Below are 14287 nucleotides of genomic sequence, written 5' to 3' on the forward strand. Positions count from 1 at the left end.
GTCAACAAAATAGATAAACCATTGGGCAACCTAATCAGGAAAAAAAGAGTAAAATCTCTAATCTCATCAATCAGAAATGACAAAAACAAAATAACAACAGACTCCTCAGAAATCCAAAAAATCCTTAGTGAATATTACAAGAAACTTTACTCTCAGAAATATGAAAATCTCAAGGAAATGGACAGATACATGGAAGCTCATCACCTTCCAAGACTTAACCAGAATCAAGTGGAAATGTTGAACAGGCCCATTTCAAGTTTAGAACTAACATCAACCATACAAAACCTCCCCAAAAAGAAAAGTCCGGGACCAGATGGTTTCACATCAGAATTCTACCAAACCTTTAAAGAGGAATTAGTACCTATATTACTCAAACTGTTCCAAAATGTAAAAAAAGAAGGAAGACTCCCCAACACATTCTATGAAGCAAACATCACCCTGATCCCCAAACCAGGAAAAGACCCAAAAGAAAAGAAAATTATAGAACAATATCACTAATAAATATAGATGCAAAAATATTCAACAAGATCCTAACAAACAGAATCCAGCAACATATCGAACAAATCATACATCATGATCAAGTGGGCTTTATCCCAGGGTCTCAAGGCTGGTTCAATATACGTAAATCTATAAATGTAATTCAGCACATAAACAAAGTAAAACACAAAGATCATATGATTCTCTCAATCGATGCAGAAAAAGCTTTTGATAACATCCAACATCCCTTCATGATCAGAACACTTAAGAAAATTGGTATAGAAGGGACATTTCCTAAACTGATAGAGGCCATATACAGCAAACCGACAGCCAATATCATATTGAATGGAGTTAAATTGGAATCATTTCCACTTAGATCAGGAACCAGACAAGGCTGCCCATTGTCTCCATTGCTTTTTAACATTGTAATGGAAGTTTTAGGCACCACAATTAGGGAAGAAAAGGCGATCAAGGGCATCCACATAGGGTGAGAAGAGATGAAACTTTCGTTCTTCGCAGATGATATCATTGTATATCTGGAAAACACTAGGGACTCTACTACAAAACTCTTAGAAGTGATCAAGGAATACAGCAACGTCTCAGGTTACAAAATCAACATTCATAAATCAGTAGCCTTTAAATATACCAACAATAGTCAAGTTGAAAAAACAATTAAGGACTCTATCCCATTCATAGTAATGCCAAAGAAGATGAAATATTTGGGAGTTTATCTAACAAAGGATGTGAAAGATCTATATAAAGAGAACTATGAAACTCTAAGAAAAGAGATAGTCAAGAATGTTAAGAAATGGAAACACATACCATGCTCATGGCTGGGAAGAATCTACATTGTTAAAATGTCCATACTACCCAAAGCAATATATACCTTCAACGCAATCCCTATTAAAGTTCCACTGTCATACTTTAAAGATCTTGAAAAAACAATACTTAGTTCAATATGGAATCAGAAAAAACCTCAAATAGCCAGGACATTAGTCAAAAGTAAAAACAAAGCAGGAGGAATTACGCTACCAGACCTCAGACTATACTACAAATCGATAGTGATCAAAACAGCATGGTATTGGCACAAAAACAGAGAAGTTGATGTCTGGAACAGAATAGAGAACCAAGAGATGAACCCAGCTACTTACCGTTATTTAATCTTTGACAAGCCAATTAAAAACATCCAGTGGGTAAAAGATTCCCTATTTAACAAATGGTGCTGGGTGAACTGGCTGGCAACCTGTAGAAGACTGAAACTGGATCCACACCTTTCACCACTAACCAAGATAGACTCTTACTATATTAAAGACCTAAACTTCAGACATGAAACTATAAAAATACTAGAAGAGAGTGCAGGGAAAACCCTTGAAGAAATTGGGTTGGGTGAGTTTTTTATGAGAAGGACTCCCCGGGCGATTGAAGCAGCTTCAAAAATACACTTTTGGGACTTGATCAAACTAAAAAGCTTCTGCACAGCCAAGAACACAGTAAGTAAAGCAAGCAAACGGCCCACAGAATGGGAGAAGATATTTGCTGGTTATGTCTCTGACAAAGGTTTAATAACCAGAATCCACAGAGAACTCAAATGCATTAGCAAGAAAAGAACAAGGGATACCATCACAGGCTGGGCAAGAGAATTGAAAAGAAACTTCTCCGAAAAAGACAGGCGAGCAGCCTTCAGACATAGAAAAAATGCTCATCATCTTTAATCATCAGAGAAATGCAAATCAAAACTACTTTGAGATATCATCTAACTCCAGTGAGACTAGCCTATATCACAAAATCTCAAGACCAGAGACGTTGGCGTGGATGTGGAGAAAAGGGAACACTTTTGCACTGCTGGTGGGAATGCAAACTAATACATTCCTTTTGGAAAGATGTTTGGACAACACTTAGAGATCTAAAAATAGATCTGCCATTCAATCCTGTAATTCCTCTGCTGGGCATATACCCAGAAGACCAAAAACCACATCATAACAAAGATATTTGTACCAGAATCTTTATTGCAGCCCTATTCATAATTGATAAGTCATGGAAGAAACCCAAGTGCCCATCGATTCATGAATGGATTAACAAATTGTGGTATATGTACACCATGGAATACTATGCAGCCTTGAAGAAAGATGGAGACTTTACCTCTTTCATGTTTACATGGATGGAGCTGGAACATATTCTTCTCAGTAAAGTGTCTCAAGAATGGAAGAAAAAATATCCAATGTATTCACCCCTACTATGAAACTAACTTAGGACCTTCACATGAAAGCTATAACCAAGTTACAACCTAAGAACAGGGGGAAGGGGGAAAGTGTGGGGGAGGGAGCGGGGAGGTGGGTAGAGGGAGGGGGATTGAAAGGATCACACCTGTGGTGCATCTTACAGGGGTACATGTGAGCCTTGGCAAATGTGGAATGTAAATGTCTTGGCAAAGTAACTAAGAAAATGCCAGGAGGGCTATGTCAACTAATGAGATGAAAATGTGTCAAATATTCTATGAAACAAGTGTATGGTGCCCCATGATCATATTGATGTACACAGCTATGATTTAATAAAAAAGTAAATATACAAAAAAGAATAAATAAATAAAAGGAAAAAAATGGAGATTTTGCAGTATTTGTACTAACCTGGGTGGAGGTAGAACACATTATTCCTAGTGAAGCATCACAGGAATGGAGAAGTATGAATCCTATGTACTCAAATTTTGATCTGAAGACAATTAATGACATGGTGGGGCATGGGGGAAAGGGAGCGCAGACAGAGAAGGAGGGAAGGGGTGAGGGAGAGGTAAAGAAAAAAAAAGAACAAAAAAGAAAAGAAAATACTGACTAATTTTCACATAACTTGGTTTTAATTTTGATCAAAGTATATTACTTAAACATTAATTCTTAACTCAATTTGTTAATATGTTGTTTAGGATATCATATCCTCATTTATAAGTGATGTTATGTTTGTAATTTCTCTTTTATAATAATACATTTTTTCCAATTTTAATATCAGGTGTACCCAGATCAAGTAGAATGATTTTGAAGTATTTCTTCTTTTTCTATTGTCTATAAGGTTTTGCATGATGTGTTTTTTGAAATTATCTTTTACTTTTATTTATAAGTATTAGTTGTCTATTTTTTGATACTTAAAAAAAAATAAGAAGTTAACTGATGACTCCATACTGCATCACAGAGTCAAAGCATTCTATAATAGACATACTCTTATTTAACAATGTGAATGTTACTTTCTTTGCATTATTATTATTATTATCATTATTGGGTAATATTGTGATGTAGCAATTGTCTGATTCCTTTACTGAATGTATTTATGTTCGTTCGTTCTTTACAAGGGTTTTGTTTCTAGTCCTCATCTTAAACAGTTATTGTTATTAAATTTTCAGTCTTTTTAATTTTGTGAAGGCATAAAAATGGAAACCTAATTACCACATGTATATGTAAAAATAAAAATTTTAAAGAAAAAAAGAATGCAAAGTTGGTTTAACAGTAAGAAATCTGCAATGTAATTCACCATGTTAACTAAAAAAGGAAGAAATGAAGGAATGATCATCACAAAAAAGCCAAGAAATGGGAGGTTTAATCAAATCAAGAAGCATGCACAATGAAATATGACAATAAGGAGAAATGTTATACTTTCACTTTCCACTGATAACTCACTAAAACAACATCAAAGATAAATTATGGTCTGACCATGAAATAAAATATTGCCCAGAAAAAGGGTACAAACAGGAGTTAATATCAAAAACATAATGCTGAGTAAAAAAAGCTAGACAAAGTAACACATGCTTTCCATTTACATGAAATTTTAGAATAGGCAAAACTATTCTGTAGTCAAAGAAAGCAGATCAAGGTTTGCCTGAGCCAAGGAATAGGGAAGAGATTAACTGGACATCTTCCAAAGTGTTGTAAATGGTTTATATCTTCATTATAATATTGGTTATGTCACTGGCTACTTGTCATTATCAGCCCATATACAGAGACTGAGATAGGTCCACTTAATTTCACTTATGAGAAGGTGAGGATTCTCAAAAACAGGGACAGTAGCCCCTCAAAGACAGTTGTGCTCTTCCATTCCCAAATTACAGTTTTATACTTTATGGTTAACAATAAAGATGACAATAACCCTTATTTTAAATAATAATCAGCACACACCAGTGCTGATCTAACACAACATTTTGACTAACGTTTTGAAAAGTTAATTCTTGACCAAGGATGGAGACAACATGGCTGACTGAAGCCAGCTTTCCACAGAGGCTTCTGTCCAGAAGGACACTTAAAGGACAGAAATTTAGCAAGTAACCTGGTGGATTAGAGCTGCACCAAGAGAGAAGGTTGAAGAACGTACATCAACCCCACTGAGGCGAAGTGCGACCCCAAGGATACAAACAAAAGGTACAAAATTTATCACAAAGCAGAATGGAGGCCCCCCCCCATTAAAATGGCTCAGAGTGCCCCACAAACAAATGAGCAGAGTTAAAAGGCCCTCCCACTACACTCCATGTGAGAGAACCTCTAAAAACTGGACCTACCTCCCCTACTGGGGTGCCACAGCATTCTCCTGCCAGGCATAAAAATGTATAGAACTGTATATATTCTATACCTGCAATTCTGAACTCCCAGCACTCCCCTCCACTCTCACTCTGAGGTCTGGAGGCCTATCCCCCAGGAGTCCAGATTCTTGGGTGATTTCTCAAAGGGTGTGGACAGGGCCTAGACTGCAGCTGGTCAGTGCTGATTCTGTGGCACAGGAGTGAGGAGAGAACGGTTGGCTACAAGGGAACCACACCGGCGTGGCAGTGAACAGAGGCACAGAGCAGCACCCATTTTTGGAAATAATAGGACTCACTCCTGGATATTATGAGGCCACACCTCCTGTCTCCCTGGGCAACCAGAGGATGCCGGGCATCTTCTCAGGTGGCAACCATCACAGAAAGCTCTGGGACAGAAATACAGGACCCATGAGTAAAGGGTGTGCCTGAGGCAGTACCGGCCTGGGTGGAGGGCAGGGACTAGAAATGAATGCGCCGAGCTGGGAAGTTCCCAGGGCAGGGCTGACCCAAAGGACTACTTTACTGAGCCTAAGACACAAACGGCCCTCAGGGGATCGTCAGCCTATAGACAAAGAAAGGCAGGAGGCTAGAACTGACAGCTAACCAAATACAAACATGCAGGAGTAAAGACAGGGCCTGAGGCACAGGCTCTGGGTACTCAAAACAGCTTCTCTTCTGCAGGGGAATTTAGCAGGGTCAGAAACAAATTCCCACAAAGTTGTTCTGTTCTGTTCTGTCAGTAACATCAATCAGGGGTGGGGCTGGAACTGAGTGAACACACCCCAGCCTACATCGAGAGCCCAACGTTGTCAGGCTTCACCTCCCCTACTGGATAGAGGCAGAGCGAAGTGGCCTGGCTGAGCTGAAATAGATTTCCCTGTGATTCAGGCAAATACAGTATCTGTTCAATAGAGCCAAATGAGTCACAGACCTGTGGGGCTATCAGTGATTGGGTGTGACAGAGGTGCAAGGTGGGAAAGGAGGCATCAACCTTCCCAGACTGATCTATTTGCTGGGTGAATCCTTCTGACTCCACGGAGCAGCAGAGCAAGCCATATCAGAATAGTCACCGGACCCCTACGATCCAGTTGCCAGAGACCTTTGAAACTCTCCCACCTGAGACAGGTGCTGACTGAGACAATTGATTTGGACCTTTTGGACTGAGCCAATAGCCTGAGGACTATTCAAGTGGTGCCCTGGGTATGTGATTGTAGGAAGGTTTGATTTTCCTTTTCCAATTGTTGCCTGTGGGGGGGCAGGGTGACTTAATTGCTGGTATTTCTCCACAGTTGAGACTTCAACCCAGAGTAACTGATTCAATAGGGTTGAACACAGACCAGCTGAAAACAAGACACAACCACTTAGCCCCACCACAACAAATAGGCCCCCAGTTTCTCAGGCCACAGGACTGGATGGGTCCTAAACAAAGCTCTAGGGGAAAAATCAAACGGTGTAAAACAATCATGGGGTGGAATCAGCAGATAAACTCTGGTAACATGAATAACCAGAATAAATCAATCCTGCAAGTAAAGATATGGCAGATGTAACTGAAAATCCCATTCCTGAACAGCTGGCTGAGATGTCAAAAATTGAATTCAGAATTTGGATTGCAAACAGGATTAATAGAATGGAGGTAAATTTGGAATTAGAAATTTGAGGAGCAATTAAAATGCGGAATTCAAGATTCAAAGAGAAATTCAAAAGTTGTCTCAAGAATTTAACAAATTTAAACACAAAACCACCAAAGATTTTGACGCACTGAAGCAAGAATTTTCAGACCTCAAAGATCTGAAAAATACAGTAGAATCCCTCAGTAACAGAGTGAAGCAAGCACAAGAAAGGATTTCTTTTTTTTTTTTTTTTTTTTTTTTTTGGAGAGACAGAGTCTCACTTTATGGCCCTCGGTAGAGTGCCGTGGCCTCACACAGCTCACAGCAACCTCCAACTCCTGGGCTTAAGCGATTCTCTTGCCTCAGCCTCCAGAGTAGCTGGGACTACAGGCACCCGCCACAAGAAGAAAGGATTTCTGATATTGAAGACAAAGCCTTTGAATGCTCCCAAACTCTCAAAGAGGAAGAAAAATAGAGAGCAAAAACAGATCATTCTCTCAGAGAGCTCTGGGATAATTTGAAGAAGGCTAATATCTGCCTCATCGGAATCCCTGAAAGTGATGCAGTGGCCTCGCAAGGCACAGAGGCCCTTCTCCATGAAATTATGAAAGAGAATTTTCCAGACATGCCAAGAGATTGTCAAATTCAGAAAGCAAACAGTTTCAGTACCCCAGCACGACTCAATCTGCATAAGACATCCCCCAGGCATATCATAATTAACTTCACTGAAGTTAATATGAAGGAGAAAATTCTGAAAACACCCAGATGTAAGAAATCCATTACCTACAAAGGGAAGAATATTAGAATGACTGCAGATCTCTCTGCTGAAACTATTCAAGCCAGAAGAGTGGGGTCATTGACTTTTAATCTCCTAAAGCAAAATAACTTTCAACCCAGTATCCTATATCCAGATAAACTTAGTTTCATTTACAATGGGGAAATTAAATACTTTAATGACATTCATATGTTGAAGAAATTTGCCATAACCAAACCAGCTCTTCAAGATATTATAAGACCTATCCTCCATAATGACCAGCCCAATCCTCTACCACAAAAGTAAACTCACTCAGAAACTTTTCATCAAACTCCAACTTCCACAGTGGCAAAAGGATTAAAAATGTCCACTGAGGGGCAGTGCCTGTGGCTCAGTCGGTAAGGCGCCGGCCCCATATACCGAGGGTGGTGGGTTCAAACCCGGCCCCGGCCAAACTGCAACCAAAAAATAGCCGGGCGTTGTGGCGGGCGCCTGTAGTCCCAGCTACTTGGGAGGCCGAGGCAAGAGAATCACTTAAGCCCAGGAGTTGGAGGTTGCTGTGAGCTGTGTGAGGCCATGGCACTCTACGAGGGCCATAAAGTGAGACTCTGTCTCTACAAAAAAAAAAAAAAATGGCTAAAAAAAAAATGTCCACTGAACTTTCAAAAAACTTGATACCCAAAATTTTACCAGATCTATCAATACTCTCCATTAATGTGAACGTCTTAAACTGTCCTCTAAAGAGGCATAGGTTAGCTGACTGGATACAAAAACTCAGGCCAGATATTTGCTGCATACAAGAGTCACATCTTAGCTTAAAAGATAAATATAGACTCGGGGTGAAATGATAGTCGTGACATATTTCAGGCAAATGGTAATCAGAAAAAAGCAGGTGTTGCAATTCTATTTGCAGACACAATAAGCTTTAAACCAATAAAAGTAAAGAAGAATAAGAATGGTCACTTCATATTTGTTAAGGGTAATACTCAATATGATGAGATTTCATTCATTAATATTTATGCTCCCTTCCAGAATGCACCTAAATTTATAAGACAAACTCTAACAGACATGAGCAACTTGATTTCCTCCAGCTTCATAATAGTCGGATATTTCAACACTCCTTTTGCAGTGTTGGATCCATCCTCCAATAAGAAGCTGAGCAAAGAAATTTTTGATTTAAGCCTAACCATCCAACCTTTGGATTTAGTAGACATCTAGAGAACATTTCATCCCCAAAAAACTGAATACACATACTTCTCATCAACCCATGGAACATACTCCAAAATCGATCACATCTTAGGTCACAAGTCTAACATCAGTAAGTTTAAAGGAATAGAAATTATTCCTTGCATCTTCTCAGACCACCATGGAATAAAAGTTGAACTCAGTAACAACAGGAATCAGCATACTCGTACAAAAACATGAAAGTTAAATAACCTTATGCTTAATGATAGCTGGGTCAGAGATGAGATTAAGAAGGAAATTGCCAAATTTTTGAAACAAAATGACAATGAAGACATGAATTATCAGAACATCTGGGATACTGCAAAGGCAGTCCTAAGAGGGAAATTTATAGCACTGCAAGCCTTCATCAAGAGAATGGAAAGAGAGGAAGTTAACAACTTAATGGGACATCTCAAGCAACTGGAAAAGGAAGAACATTCCAACCCCAAATCCAGTAGAAGAAAAGAAATAACCAAAATTAGTGCAGAATTAAATGAAATTGAAAACAAAAGAATTATAGAACAGAACAATAAATCAAAAAGTTGGTTTTATGAAAAGGTCAATAAAATAGATAAACCTTTGGCTAATCTACCCAGGAAAAAAAGAGTAAAATCTCTAATTTCATCAATCAGAAATGACAAAGATGAAATAACAACAGACTCCTCGGAAATTCAAAAAATCCTTAATGAATATTACAAGAAACATTGTTCTCAGAAATATGAAAATCTGAAGGAAATTGACCAATACTGGTAAGCACGTCACCTTCCAAGACTTAGCCAGAATCAAGTGGAAATATTGAAGAGGCCAATATCAAGTTCTGAAATAGCATCAACCATACGAAATCTCCCTAAAAAGTAAAGCCTGGGCCCAGAAGGCTTCACGTCCGAATTCTACCAAACCTTTAAAGAGGAACTAGTATCTATATTACTCAACCTGTTCCAAAATGTAGAAAAAGAAGGAAGACTACCCAACATGTTCGATGAAGCAAACATCACCCTGATCCCTAAACCAGGAAAAGACCCAAAAGAAAAGTAATTATAGACCAATATCACTAATGAATATAGATACAAAACTATTCAACAAGATCCTAACAAACAGAATCCAGCAACACATCAAACAAACTATACATCATGACTAAGTCGGTTTTATTTCAGGGTATCAAGTCTGGTTCAATTTACATAAATCTATAAGTATAATTCAGCACAAAACAAAATAAAAAACAAAGACCATGTCATTCTCTCAATTGATCCAGAAAAAGCTTTTGATAATATCCAGCATCCCTTCATGATCAGAACGCTTAAGAAAATTGGTATAGAAGGGACATTTCTTAAAGTGGTACAGGCCAACTACAGCAAACCCACAGCCAATATCGTATTGAATGGAGTTAATTGAAATAATTTCCACTCAGATCAGGAACCAGACAAGGCTGCCCATTGTCTCCAATGGTCCTTAATATTGTAATGGCAGTTTTAGCCACCGCAATTAGGGAAGAAAAGGCGATCAAGGGTATCCAAATAGGGTCAGAAGAGGTCAAACTTTCACTCTTCGCAGATGATATGATTGTATATCTGGAAAACACCAGGGATTCTACTACAAAACTCTTAGAAGTAATCAAGGAATACAGCAGCATCTCAGGTTACAAAATCAACATTCATAAATAGGTAGCCTTTAAATATACCAACAATAGTCAACCTGAAAAAACAATGAAGGACTCTATTCCATTCACGGTAGTGTCAAAGAAGATGAAATATTTAGGAGTTTATCTTACAAAGGATGTGAAAGAACTCTATAAAGAGAATTATGAAACTCTAAGAAAGGAAATAGCTGAAAATGTTAACAAATGGAAAAACATACCATGGTCATGGCTGGGAAGAATCAACATTGTTAAAATGTCCATAATACGAAAGCAATATACAATTTCAATGCAATCCCTATTAAAGCTCCACTGTCATACTTTAAAGATCTTGAAAAAATAATACTTAGTTTTATATGGAATCAGAAAAAAACCTCGAATAGCCAAGACATTATTCAGAAATAAAAACAAAGCAGGAGGAATCACGCTACTGGACCTCATACTATACTATAAATTGATAGTGATCAAAACAGCATGGTACTGGCACAAAAGCAGAGAAGTAGATGTCTGGAACAGAATAGAAAACCAAGAGATGAATCCAGCTACTTACCGTTATTTGATCTTTGACAACCCAAGTAAAAACATTCAGTGGGGAAAAGATTCCCTATTTAACAAATGGTGTTGTGTGAACTGCCTGGCAAGCTGTAGAAGACTGAAACTGGACCCACACCTTTCACCATTAACTAAGATAGACTCTCACTGGATTAAAGATTTAAACTTAAGACATGAAACTATAAACATACTAGAAGAGTGTGCAGGGAAAACCCTTGAAGAAATGGGTCTGGGCGAGTATTTTTTTTTTTGTGGTTTTTTTTTTTTTTGGCCGGGGCTGGGTTTGAACCCGCCACCTCCGGCATATGGGACCAGCGCCCTACCCGCTGAGCCACAGGCGCCACCCCTGGGCAAGTATTTTATGAGGAGGACCCCCCCCGGGCAATTGAAGCAGCTTCAAAAATACACTACTGGGACCTGATCAAACCAAAAAGCCTCTGCACAGCCAAGAACACAGTAAGTAAAGCAAGCAAATAGCTGTCAGAATGGGAGACGATATTTGCAGCTTATGTCTCCGACAAAGGTTTAATAAACAGAATCCACATAGAACTCAAATGTATAAGCAAGAAAAGAACAAGTGATCCCACTGCAGGCTGGGCAAGGGACTTGAAGAGAAAATTCCATGAAGAAGACAGGCACAGCTTACAGACATATGAAAAAAATGCTCATCATCTTTAATCATCAGAGAAATGCAAATCAAAACTACTTTGAGATATCATCTAACTCCAGTAAGATTAGCTCATATCACAAAATCCCAAGACCAGAGATGTTGGTGTGGAGAAAAGGGAACACTTCTACACTGCTGGTTGGAATGCAAATTAATATATTCCTTTTGGAAAGATGTTTGGAGAACACTTAGAGATTGAATAATAGATCTGCCATTCAATCCTATAATTCCTCTACTAGGTATATACCCAGAAGACCAAAAATCACATCATTACAAAGATATTTGTACCATAATGTTTATTGCAGCCCAATTCATAATTGCTAAGTCATGGAAAAAGCCCAAGTGCCCATCGATCCACAAATAGATTAATAAATTGTGGTATATGTACACCATGGAATATTATGCACCCTTAAAGAAAGATGGACTTTACCTCTTCCATGCTTACATGGATGTAGCTGGAACATATTCTTCTTAGTAAAGTATCTCAAGAATGGAAGAAAAAGTATTCAATGTACTCAGCCCTACTATGAAACTAATTTATAGCTTTCATATGAAAGCTATAACCCAGTTATAACTTAAGAATAGGGGGAAGGGGGAGAGGAATGGGAGGGATTATGGAGGATGGGCAAAGGGAGGGTGATTAGTGGGACTACACGTGCGGTGCATCTTACAAGGGTACATGTGAAACTTAGTAAATGTAGAATATAGATGTCTTTAAAACAATAACTAAGAAAATGCCAGGAAGGGTATCTTAATCAGTGTGATGAAAATGTGTCAAACGGTCTATAAAACCAGTGTATGGTGCCCCATGATTGCATTTATGTACACAGCTATCATTTAACAATAAAAAAAAAAAGGTTGAGTAAAAAAGAAAAAGAAAAGTTAATTCTCAAACTGTTCAATGTGGGCATTTTCAGGGTGAGAAATAAATTTACAAAACATTAGGAATCGCAGAACAGATGGAAGACCTGCTGTGTCATGTCTGCCCTAGCCTGATAAACTCAATTTTATTCTCACTACACGTGCTTTCAGTTAAACTTGTGTATACTATGTCAAAACTCATTGAACTGTACATTTAAAATGATTGCATATTATTTGATGAAAATTACATCTCAAGAAAAAATAATTATAAAGGCAAGAGACTTCTGGTCATAACGTAAAAAATTTGGAACTTGTTACTCCCATCCTCACAATAAAAGAAGAAATTAACAAACTGAAAATCAACAGTTCTTCTCAGATTCATTACAGAATTGAAGTTACAAGGCAAATCACTGTCCTGAATACTGGACAGAAAGGTAATTGGTAAAAGGCATAACTCACTGAAAGTAAAAACCAGGAGGGGAAGTGCATAGCTGAGGCCAGTAATTGTAGGAACACTTAAAATGCAACTGATGATATTTTGTAGGCTCAGGGCATACGAGCTAGATACTTCACTTGATCTGCCCAGAATCAATAAACTAGGCAGTGTCAAAAACTCCAGGGGCCCAGTCTTAGTGGGGCCTCCCACACCTTTGTGAGTTTTGTATCCAGGAGCCTCACCAGATTCTCAGAGTGAATACTGGAAGAGAAAAATCCCTTCCTACTTCTGGCAGAGGAAAAAGAAAATAACACATTGTGAAATATACCCATAATATTCTATTCTCCTTAAAAAATATACAACTTCAAAAAAATTATTTTACCATAGCCTAAAATACTAGGGTTTTACCAGATAACAAATAACATGGGAGAAAGGAAATACATAACTCTATATCCTTCCATCCTTTGACACACTGAGAGTGGGAGAAATACCCAACTCCAGTCTGCTCTAGCCTTCCTGTCTCATCTAAAAAGAAAAAACCTGAAAAATATTTATGAAGATCACATTCCAAAGGACAGAGCCTCACTAAAACATTGAGACATAATCATAGGATTGTGAAAGTACTCCCTTCTTCCCACATCTTATCACCAAATTAATCCAAATCCCATAAAATAAAAAAAATAAGTACAAGACATAACACATAACAAAGAGACTCTGGGGAAATGTAAAGACAGGAGGGAAGACTAAAACACAAACTCTAGGCTAAGAAACATTAGTCTCTGAGATCTACAGCAACAGTAAATACCTCACATCATTTAGCAGTGAGGATTAAATGAAGAATGAAAAATAGTCTGAGCACAGTGCCTAATGCCTGTAACCCCAGTACTCTGAAAGGCCAATGTGAGTGGATTGCTTGAGCTCAGGAATTCAAGACTAGCCTGAGCAAGAGCAAGACCCTGTCTCTACTACAAATAGAAAAACTAGCCAGGCACTGTGGTGCTTGCCTAGAAGGCTAAGGCAAGAGGATCACTTAAGTCCAAGAATTTGAGGTTGCTGTGAGTTATGATAATGCCATGATGACAACACTGTCTCAAAAGAATAATAATAAGTAAAAAATAAAAACAGTAAATAGAACTTAACTCCTAACAAGATAAACAAAACCTCATGTTGAAGGTACAATTATCTCTAATTTATTTTATCTAGTATGTCATGTACAGTTATCACAAAATGTATAAAGTATGCTAAAAAGCAAAAAACAAACAAACAAAACTTCCACAGTCTGAAGAGAGAAAGAAAGTATTAGAAAAAGACATGGATATGGTAGAAATTTGGGAATTATCAGACCAGACATTTTTTAAAAATTATGAATAATATGCTGAAGCACTAATGGAAAAAACAATACACAACATGGGAGAACAGATAGTTAATACAAGTAGAAAGAAACTCTTTAAAAGAGGTAAAGAAAACACAGGAAATCACACAAGAAAATAACACAACAGAAACACAAGAAAACACAACAGA

This window comes from Nycticebus coucang, chromosome X, assembly GCF_027406575.1.
Source record: "Nycticebus coucang isolate mNycCou1 chromosome X, mNycCou1.pri, whole genome shotgun sequence".
Classification (NCBI taxonomy): domain Eukaryota; kingdom Metazoa; phylum Chordata; class Mammalia; order Primates; family Lorisidae; genus Nycticebus; species Nycticebus coucang.